General features: G+C 46.6%; 1 pseudogene; it reads right to left on the reverse strand.

The window, feature by feature from the left end:
- The window catches only part of LOC141574911 (connector enhancer of kinase suppressor of ras 1-like), a 95,725-nt pseudogene that overhangs the window by 14,747 nt on the left and 71,340 nt on the right, over window positions 1-9,638 (reverse strand).

Below are 9,638 nucleotides of genomic sequence, written 5' to 3' on the forward strand. Positions count from 1 at the left end.
CAGCTGTAAATCTTTGTTGAGTGTCTGTTCATATCTTTTACCCACATTGTTTTATGTATTTATTTTTGTCCCCTTATTACTGAGTTGTAAAAATTCTTCATATGTTCTGGTTACAAGTCCTTTTGGTAGATGTATGTTTTGGAAATAATTTCTTCCAGTCTGTAGTTGGCCTAATCATAGTCTTTGTGAATATGAATAGAGTTTTTAATTCTGATAAAGCCTATCTTATCAGTGCTTTTTTTTTTTAATGTCAGTTACTTTCTGTATTTTGTCTAAGAAATTTTACTTACCCCCAGGTTACACTGATAGTATTCTCCAGCATGCTTCATGGATTTAGATTTACATTTAGAACTGTGATCTGTCTCAAATTAAGTTTTATATGTTATGGGGGGAGGTAATTAGGTTTATTTATTTACTTATTTATTTTAACGAATTGACCCCAGGACCTCGTACATGCTAAGCATGCACTCTACCACTGAGCTGTACCCTGTTTCCCAGGTTTTATATGTTATGTAAAGTAAGGAGTGAGGTTTTTCTTTTAATAACCACAGGGATATCTGAATGTTCCCACATCACTTGTTGAAAAGACGTTTTTTTCCCCCATTTGATTGATTTGGTGCCTAAAAAGGCATGAGGTCAAAATCAAGTGAGGCGGTAAGCGTGGGTTTACTGCTGGGCTCTCTGTTCTGTGACTCTGGCCTGTTTACTTGTCACCGCGGTGCCACGCTGATGGGATTGCTTTATTGTAAGTTTTGAAGTCAAGTAATTTAAGACTTCAACTTTATTGGGGTTTTTTCAGAATTGTTTTAAATATTCTGTATTGGAATCCTTTGCATTCCTATATAAATTTTAGAAATTAGTTTGTCAATGTCTGTAAAAGAGACCTATTGGGATTATGACTGAAATTGCATTCAATCTGTAGATCAATTTTGGTAGAATTGATGTCAATATTGAGTGTTCTCATCCACAAATATGGTATATCTCTCCATTTATTTACATTTTCTTTCACTTATGTCAGTAGTAGTTTATAGATTTTGATGTTTTTATATTTAACGTGTTTCTTCATAATTGGGACTTGTCTAGCAAGGCAGTCTAACAATCTCGGCCTTTCATTTGGAATGTGTAGTTCGTATCTAATTATATGGTTGGATTTAGCTCAGCCATTTTCCATGTGGTTTCTATTGGCTACATCTTGGGGCTTTTTTTTGTCTTTGCTTTTTTCTTTCTTGCCTTTTTAAAGGAGGTAGGAGAGATTAATTGGATATTTTCTAGAATTGTGTTTTAATTTTTCTGTTGACTCTTTAACTGTATCTATTTGTACATATTTTTAGTAGTTGCTAAATATGCATCTTTAACATTGCAACACACAGTTTGCAATATACATTCTTAACTTTCCCAGTCTGCTCAGAGCTAACATTGTAACTTCTCGTGAACTGTAAGAAAGGACCAGGCACCTATTGTCTGACTGCTGTTCTGTACATTTTACTGTGTCTGTCAGACGTGTCAGCAATGCTGTAAACCCCCAATACCATTTTGTAAGTCTTGCTTTTTAAATAGTCCTATGTATTTTAAAGAAATTAAGACAAAAAAAGATAGTCTGTGATATCTGTTTGTACATTTCCCCTTTTCAGTGCTGTTCATTCCTTCCGGAAGGCCCAGCCTCTCTGGTGTCCTCTCCTTCGGCTGAAGAACCTCCTTTAGCGTTTCTTATCGTCTAGGTTTGGTGACAACACATTTGTTTTTCACATACCTTACATTTGTCTTTACTTCCCCTTCATTCTTTAAAGATACTTTGCTGGGAGTAAAATTCAGTTTTTTTCCTTTCAGAACTTCAGAGATACAGCTCCACTGTCTGTGGCCTCCACTGCTGAGAAATCTGTCGTCCTTTATGCAGTGTGCTTTTCCTCTGGAAGCATTCAAGATGTCCTCTTCTTGATTTTCAACATTTTTACCATGTGCCTCTGTGTATCTGTGTGTATTTATCCTGCTTTGAGATTCCTTAAGCTTCTTAAATTTGTAACTGTACGTCTTTCAGTACATTTGGTAAATGTTAGGCCTTTACTTTCCATCAGATCTCTGAAGCTTTTATTTTTAGGGTTTTTTCCCTTTCTGTAATTCAGATTGCTTAATTTGTTTATCCAGCTTTATATTCAGTAATGGTTTCTTGTCCTGTGTCCAGTCTGCTATTAAGCCTACCCAGTAGGTTTTTTAATTTAACCTATTGGTATATTTTCAGTTCCTGGATATGTTTCTTTTTGTAGTGACATTTCTTCTCAGATTTCCAACCATTCATTGGTGTTAAGTGTAGTTTCCTTTTCATCCTGAAGGATTTTGGATAACTGCCCCAAATCCTTGTTTCTATTTTCGACACTTGGTCATCTTTGCATCCGTCCATTTTATAACATGAGCAAACAGGCTCAGAGAAGTTAATGATGACTCCCCCCCAAAAATTACACAGTTAGTATTTGTGGAAGGAATCCAACCAACGTCTCCCTGCTCCAGATCCCTTATGCTGTTTTCCTCTGCATGTACTGTCTCTTCAGACTTTATGTCATGACATTTCCCAGGGAAATTTACCATTTGAGAAAAGTAAGATGGATAAGTAAACAGATTTTCTGGTCAAGTTATAATGGCTACAATGTAGAGAAGATAAATCTGTGATTAAATCTGGGAGTTCTCTTCTATAATCATTAAATTTTAAACTGTCCCACTGTTAAAAGTAGCTCCACGCTTAGAGCAGGGGAGCAGGGGTTCCGGGAAAGAAATCTGACCGATTTCCCTTTCAGCCCTCACCCGCTCCTGGCCACCCTCAGAAAGGAGCGAGTCAGCTTTTCTGTAGGACTGGCCTTGCTCTTGTGTGGTTTTAGGACAGAGCCTCTAACAGTCTCCCTTCACCTATTAGCTTTGATCAAGTATTTAAGATGGGGAGGTTTCTCTTTATAATTCATTTTAAGAGGCTTCAGACACAAATGACAGGAAGGAGTGTTTGTGCTGGGCTGGGGACATGAAGGAACAGTAGTTAACGGCAGCTCAGGAGTAGTCAGCGCTGTGCGCGCCACGCAGGGCTCTAAGGGCTTCTCGTGTGTTACTTCATATTAGTCCAGCAGGCCGCTGAGGTGAAGAAATGGTAAAGAAAACTAAGACATAAGAGGTGAAGTGACTTGTCCAAGGGCACCGTTAACAGTGACAGAGTTGAGATTCAGACTCCAGCAGTCGGACCCCAGAGCCCAAGTCTCACCTGCTTTCATGAGTCAGAGTTGCTTCTGACCCCGGCGAGACTCTGCCCCGGGAGCGGTGACTGATGTGGGAGCATGCCTGTTTCCCCTGGCCCTGCCCCGGGGGGACACTAGCTGCGGTTCAGGCCCTTTGGCTTCCTGCAGCCTCTGACCTCCTCAGCCACGTGCCCAGGAGGTCGCTACTCGGCAGTCACGCAGAGGGTCCCGTTTTCTACCCCAAGGAGCTGTCCCCTGTGACCTTTTTGCCTCTGGTCTGTGGTCCAACACTCATTCGCACTAGAATGGAATGAGTTAAGCAGGTGGAGATTGCCAGTAAGGGATTCGGAGAGGACCAGGGAGAGAAAATAAAGTGTGAAGGGAATCTGGGGAGGTGAAACCGGCGCCCTGTCTCGCTGGCGTTCTTTGTCTGTCTGTCCGTCCACGTAACCCCTCCCCAGAGACAGTGCCGCTGCCCCCGGGCTGGAAGCGCTGTGCAGGTTTATGTCCTCTCATGGGGCACTTTTGATGTGTGGCTGACCTGGGATATAGAATGTTCTAGACGTAGCTGCCAGGATGGTGTGAAACCATCAACTGCCCGCTACACGAGCAGGAGTTTCAGAGCCGCAGCCTGTGTCCCAAGAAGCACCGAATGGTCTGTTTGTGACAAAACATCTCATAAAAGAGATCTGGTAGCCTCTCTTGATTTTTGAACTCAGTTTTAGAACTGCTTTTGAAAAAGCGCACACGGACGGAGGACGAGGGCTGTGGAGATTGCAGGCTGGTGGTATGATGCTCAGGTGGGGACTGGTCTTACCCCCAGGGCCATTTCAGGTTTCCTAGCACTGGGCAGTTTTCTAAACAGAAAAGGGAAGTATTTTGCTAGGTCATTATTAAAGATCTTTTTAACACTGACCTGTTTTTCACTACCTAGGCATTTGAGAAGGAGAAGTACCTGAAAGATGCCATGGAGCGCGGCGGTGTAACCTGGCAGCGAGGCTTGCTGCAGGATCTGCGCCAGGATCTGCCCCGGACCGCTGGGAACGGCTGCCCTTCCACTCCCTGTACCGCCCCACACAGGACACAGAGTAGCTCTTCTGCACCTGCAAGGTAAGGGCATCCATCTGAACACCACTTGGACCCTTGAACAGGCACAGATCCCTGAACAGCCCTCTCCTCCAGCCGTGTTCTCCCGGCTCTGGGGTTCCTCCCGGCCCAGCCTTGCCCCTGGCTGCTCTATGCTGGGGGCCCCTCCTTTAACGTGGGTCCAGGGAGAGGAAGTGTGTTCTGCAGTCTCACGACCGGTTAGAAAGCCCTCCTGCGCAGTTATTAGCTTTATGACTTCAGGGCGCTCCTTCTTCAAGCTTCAGTTTCCCCATCTGTAAAAATACTACCCCTCTCAGTTTGTTCCAGGAAGAATTGAGATAATAGATCATTTGCAGTGGCCCCTGCTTAGCACCCTCCAGTGGTTTCCCACGGCCCCGTGAAGAGAACCCACACCCCCAGGGCGGAGAGCCCCGTGTGCCTTGGCCCTCGGCTGCTTCTCCACCACCTCCCCCACTCTCCACAGAGTGGGGTGTGCCTCGGGCCCCCCCACTGCCTGGCGGCTCCTTGCCATTCCTGCCCCCACGTACATGCTTTCATGGAACCTGCGAGGTCTGCCGTGGCAGAGCCGTCCAGTCCCTCCCTGTGCTGCTGCTCCTTCCTGAGTGCTCACCCTGGACCGTCAGCTGCACAGCCATTTGTCCAGGTCACAGCCCTACCGCGGTACCTGGAGCAGAGCCCGGCACTGTGTAGAGACTTAATAAATATGCATCCAAGGTGTGAAAATGCAGGACTAAGTAAGTGTTGGCCGGTGTTTTTGTAACTCTACACACTTTACAAAACAGTTAGAGACACAGAAAAAAAAAGAAAATACACCAGAACGTCTACAGTGACCCTTGGCAGATGGAGGCGTTCGGATGGCTTCTTACTTATATTCTTTTTATCATGAAACATTCCCTCAAACCAGGAGGAATAGAGCCCCCCGTCCTGGTGCCCAGGACACACGTGCTGCTCAGTGCCCACGCTCACAGCCAGGCCCAGCAGGCTGCTACAGGGGTGCACGGGGAGGGCAGGCGCTGAAGCCGGGCGTCAGGAGGTGACATCTGGGCCGAGACCTAGGAGACAGCTAGGAATCGAGCGAGGAGGGGTGGGTGCAGTGCCTCCAGCAGAGGGCCCTGGAGGGTGAGCACCCAGGTCCTGGGGCCAGAGCAGGCGATGGGGCTGGGGAGGTGAGGCCAGCCCTGGCTGGCAGTGATCCCAGTAGCAGGCAGGTGAGTAAACATGGAGACTGGCAAAGGGGGGTTGAGACACGGCTGGCTTTCTAAAGATGACGAGCCAGCTAGGTGTGGCGTGGCGAGGGGGGCCACCGGGTCGGAGAGGCGCCCTGTAGAGGCAGGGAGGCAGGCCCAGCGCGGTGCAGCCTGCGACCCCGAACACTCAGCGTGGGGGATGCAAGGGGTGAGCGGGGAGTCGGAGGCCAAAGGAAGCGCGTCCTTCCCTTTAGTCAGCAGGTCTCAGCCTCGGTCACACCTGAGACTCAATGGGGAGCTTCGAAAGAATGCCTGGGGCCCACCCTAGACTTGGTCTTGAGGGAGCCCAGGACTGCGGTGCCCAGCCCCCAGGGGTGCTCGTGACCAGCCATGCGGGTCCTCATCCGGAAGGGGGGCTCCACAAAGGTGTGAGCTTCGTGTTCACACTCCTCTCTCGGGCTGGCCTTGCTCACAGTGGGACGAATGAGGTAGAGGTTGGGTTTTTCCAAACTGCTATTTAATAACTAATGCAAGAAATGTTGCATTATAAACCAAGGCATGGGCCGTGATACGAAAGAGGAGAGATTTAGAAACAGGATGTTCAGTCCACAGAACTTAGTAGGTTTTTTAATGTAGAGAAGAGGGGAGTGTGAGTGTCTCCCTGATGTCTGACCAGGGAGACCAGATAGATGGTGCATCAAACAAGCTGGAAGAGTGAGCAGGTTTAGAGGTGGAAAGCAGTCAGTCTTCGTTCATATGTGCTGAATTTGGTATCCCTTGTGTTTATTACGTATGGTTCTTTGTGCACATGTGACAAAAAGTAAGTTAGCTTAACCAGAAAGAGGGAAATGCATTATAATGTAAAAATCCACTGAAGAGGTTTAAGAGGGAAGGGCCTGGGAGCTCAAGGGAAATCACTGACAAAGCTGAGGAGTTTTCAAGATGAACCATGCGGTCGGTCAGCAGCAGGCGGGCCAGGGAGCCGCGGGGAGGGGGCGAGGGCTGCAGGCTCCGGCACTGGGGCCGGGACAGTGGCCGGGGCCAGCGGAGCCAGGAGCACATCCCGGGGGTGGCTTCAGAGCCAGTGTCTTAATCTGGGGCAGGAGGCACAGCCTAGAAAAGACGGTGGCCGTTGAGGTGTGAGATGTCTCCTTCGGTCCTCGCGACAACCTTTTGAGGTGAATTCCACCTGACAGATGAGGAGACAGGCCCAGGCAGTTCTCACCAGCTCAGAATAGGGGGCGCCGCGTCTGCCTGAGCCCACACTCCCGACCGCTCTGTTGCCTGGAATCTGGTTTCCTTGATTCTTGGTGAATTCACTGCGGTGTCTTATTTGTTGTACTTCCACCAAGTGCAATCTCCACTCTTAAAGAGAAACCTCTTTCTTCCTAGTCTGCAGAGTGTACAGAGCACAGGTGCCGCATTCCTGCCAGACCCTATATTCCCTCTTTGAAGGTAAGAGTGAGGGAACAGCCCTAGGTCTGAGTATCTGGGTGCGGGAGTCTGTCCCCGTCTGTCTGCACTGGCCCTGCCAGTTGGTCTTCCTGACTCCACAGCTGTTAAATGACTGAGCAAAGCAGTTCATCACTGAAAATTACGTCTGTCTCCCTGGACTGCTTTGTGCCCCTGTGAATTTCTCCCAGGTATTTTTAGATCTTTTGTGAAATATTTATGCAGACACAACACAGACTGTTTGCTGCTCAGTAAGGGAAGAAATAGTAAGTTCACTCCTCTGTGTTTCATCTGTGATGCTGTGTGTGTAGCACTGGCCTATTCACGGCAAACTTGGCTAGTTATTTCAGTATGATTATTTAAGTCAGATAAAGAAGTGTGAATAACTGATAGTAGTAATTTAAAAGTTGTAATAAGTAAAAATATTAGTAATTGGAAAAAATAGTAAGAGAATATTGAAGAAAGTTCTGAAAATCGAGCAATGACAGAAAACCAGCAAACGCATTGAGTCTGCTGCAGGCGGGGTGTGTAGGATGTAATTCAGAAGAACAAAGTGGATTCCCACAGAGACTCAGACACCCTCTGTTTAGTGTGTGTGTGTGTGTGTGTGAGAGAGAGAGAGAGAGAATTGGATATTTTATAGCATAAGCCACAGAAACCAAAGGGCAAAGGTTAAATATGTTAGAATAAATTGAAGATAACTTTTTGATTAGAGCCACATTTCAGAAGGAATAAATGATTGAACACTTCTTAAAAAATCAAAGGGTGCTGAATTTTGTCAGGTGCTTCTCATGCATCAGTTGATAAGATCACATGGTTTTTCTACTTCAGCTTCCTGGTGTGGGTCACACTGGTTGACTTTCAAATATTAAGCCAACCTTGCGTCTCTGGAATAAACCTTCCTTGGCCACGGTGTGCAGTTCTGATCCTGCAAAACTGCATTTGCTAGCACTTTCTTGGGGATTTTTGCATCTATATTCATGAGGAATACAGTTTTCCTTTCTCATACTGTCTGTGGTTTTGCCATCAGGGTAGTACTTGCTAACACTGTATTGAGAAGTATCTTCTTGTTTTCTGGAATAGGTTGTGTATTCATTGGTGGAAAAATTGGTGTTAATTCTAATTCTAACTTAAATGTTTGGTAGAATTCTTCAGTGAAACCTTCCTGGCTTAGCAATTTCTTTTTCAGGAGTTTTGAATTTATAAATTCCATTTGTTTAGTAGTTTATAAGGCTGTTCAAGTTACCTTTTTCCTACTCAGTGAGTTTTAGTCGTTCGAGTGCTCCATCTCACCCGTGGGATCAGATGTGTGTGCATAAAGCTTTGGGGGTGGCCCTGTATTATCTTTTAACGTCTGAATTGTCTGTAGTGATGTGCCCTGTTTCATTGCTGCTATTGTCATTGTAGTCATATAATAGAAAAATGAGCAGACAGTGGAGCATTTGTCATGATCTTTTGTAGAATAAGATCTTAATACTCAAAGAAATCATAATGGAAAAATGTTTTTCAGAATAAACCTTTTTAGTCTTTTGTGTCATAAAAATGCAGTGTATTTGTATGAGATAGAACTGGGTTAAAACCTGAAACCTAAATGGAGTTCATTCAGGTTTATAAATTCAAGTTTCTGATGGCAACTTTAAAGCCCCATGGGTGAACATCTCGGAGTGTCCGCTCCCTAAAGGCTGGGAGCTGTCAGCTCCATCTGCTCCGCCGCGCCTCACACGTGCCCGGCAGTGGACACTGGACACTAGGCTCTTGTCAGATGGGTGAGCACATGTGCCAAGGCCACTGGACCAGCAGGGCCACCAGTATCTGTGACCCTCTCTGAAGGATTCCCTCCTGCCCAGGTGTCCTTTGGGGAGGCCTGCTGCTCCACCCCCAAAACAAGAACATGGGTCCTTTCAGCATGGCCGGCTCTGCGGCCCCTCCTGGCTGTTGTCAGGGTCACTATCCACTTCCAGCCACTTCTAATAGATCACTGGTTTTAAGGTATCTGTAGCTGCTGGAACGCTTTTCCAAACAACAACTTACAGGGAAAGCTAGGAACAACCCAGATGTGGGAGGACAGCTGCGCTGACACGCACAAAATGAGAGCGAATGGCATAAACACTGAGGGAAGCAACCAGACACAGCAGGCTTATCGTGCTGTTGGTTTCACTCATGTGACGCCCACAACAGGTGACATTAATCCGAGGGTCAGACTGGAGAGGAACTTCCTAGGGGAGGTGACGGAAATGCTCTGTATCTTGATCAGAGTTTGGTTTACACAGGGGTATGCATTTGTCAAAACTCACGGAAATGCACTGAACACTTGTGTGTTTTGCTCTGTGTAGACTTCAAGTCACAAGGAAAACGTCAAACCAGCCGCAGGGGATGGGGCCTTCAGACTGAAGACGGAGGCTGGGTGCCCGCGGCCGCCGGGCCACCCTGCGCGCGCCCCACGCAGCAGCTGCAGCCAGTGCTGAGCCACTGCTGTGTCTGCTGTGGGGATTCTGACATGTCCATTTTAAAGGAACATTTTTAAAGCCTCCTTAGGTATAAAATGCAACTTTGCTTGGAATAAAAACATCAAGGCTCTGAGAGGAGGTTTACATGTTGAAATGCCACAACAGCAGTGCTTTGATGTTTTTGTTAGCAATTCTGTGCAGCCATCTTAAAGCATCAAGACACAAGGCTAAAG

The sequence above is a fragment of the Camelus bactrianus genome, chromosome 24 (genome assembly GCF_048773025.1).
Source record: "Camelus bactrianus isolate YW-2024 breed Bactrian camel chromosome 24, ASM4877302v1, whole genome shotgun sequence".
Classification (NCBI taxonomy): Eukaryota; Metazoa; Chordata; class Mammalia; order Artiodactyla; family Camelidae; genus Camelus; species Camelus bactrianus.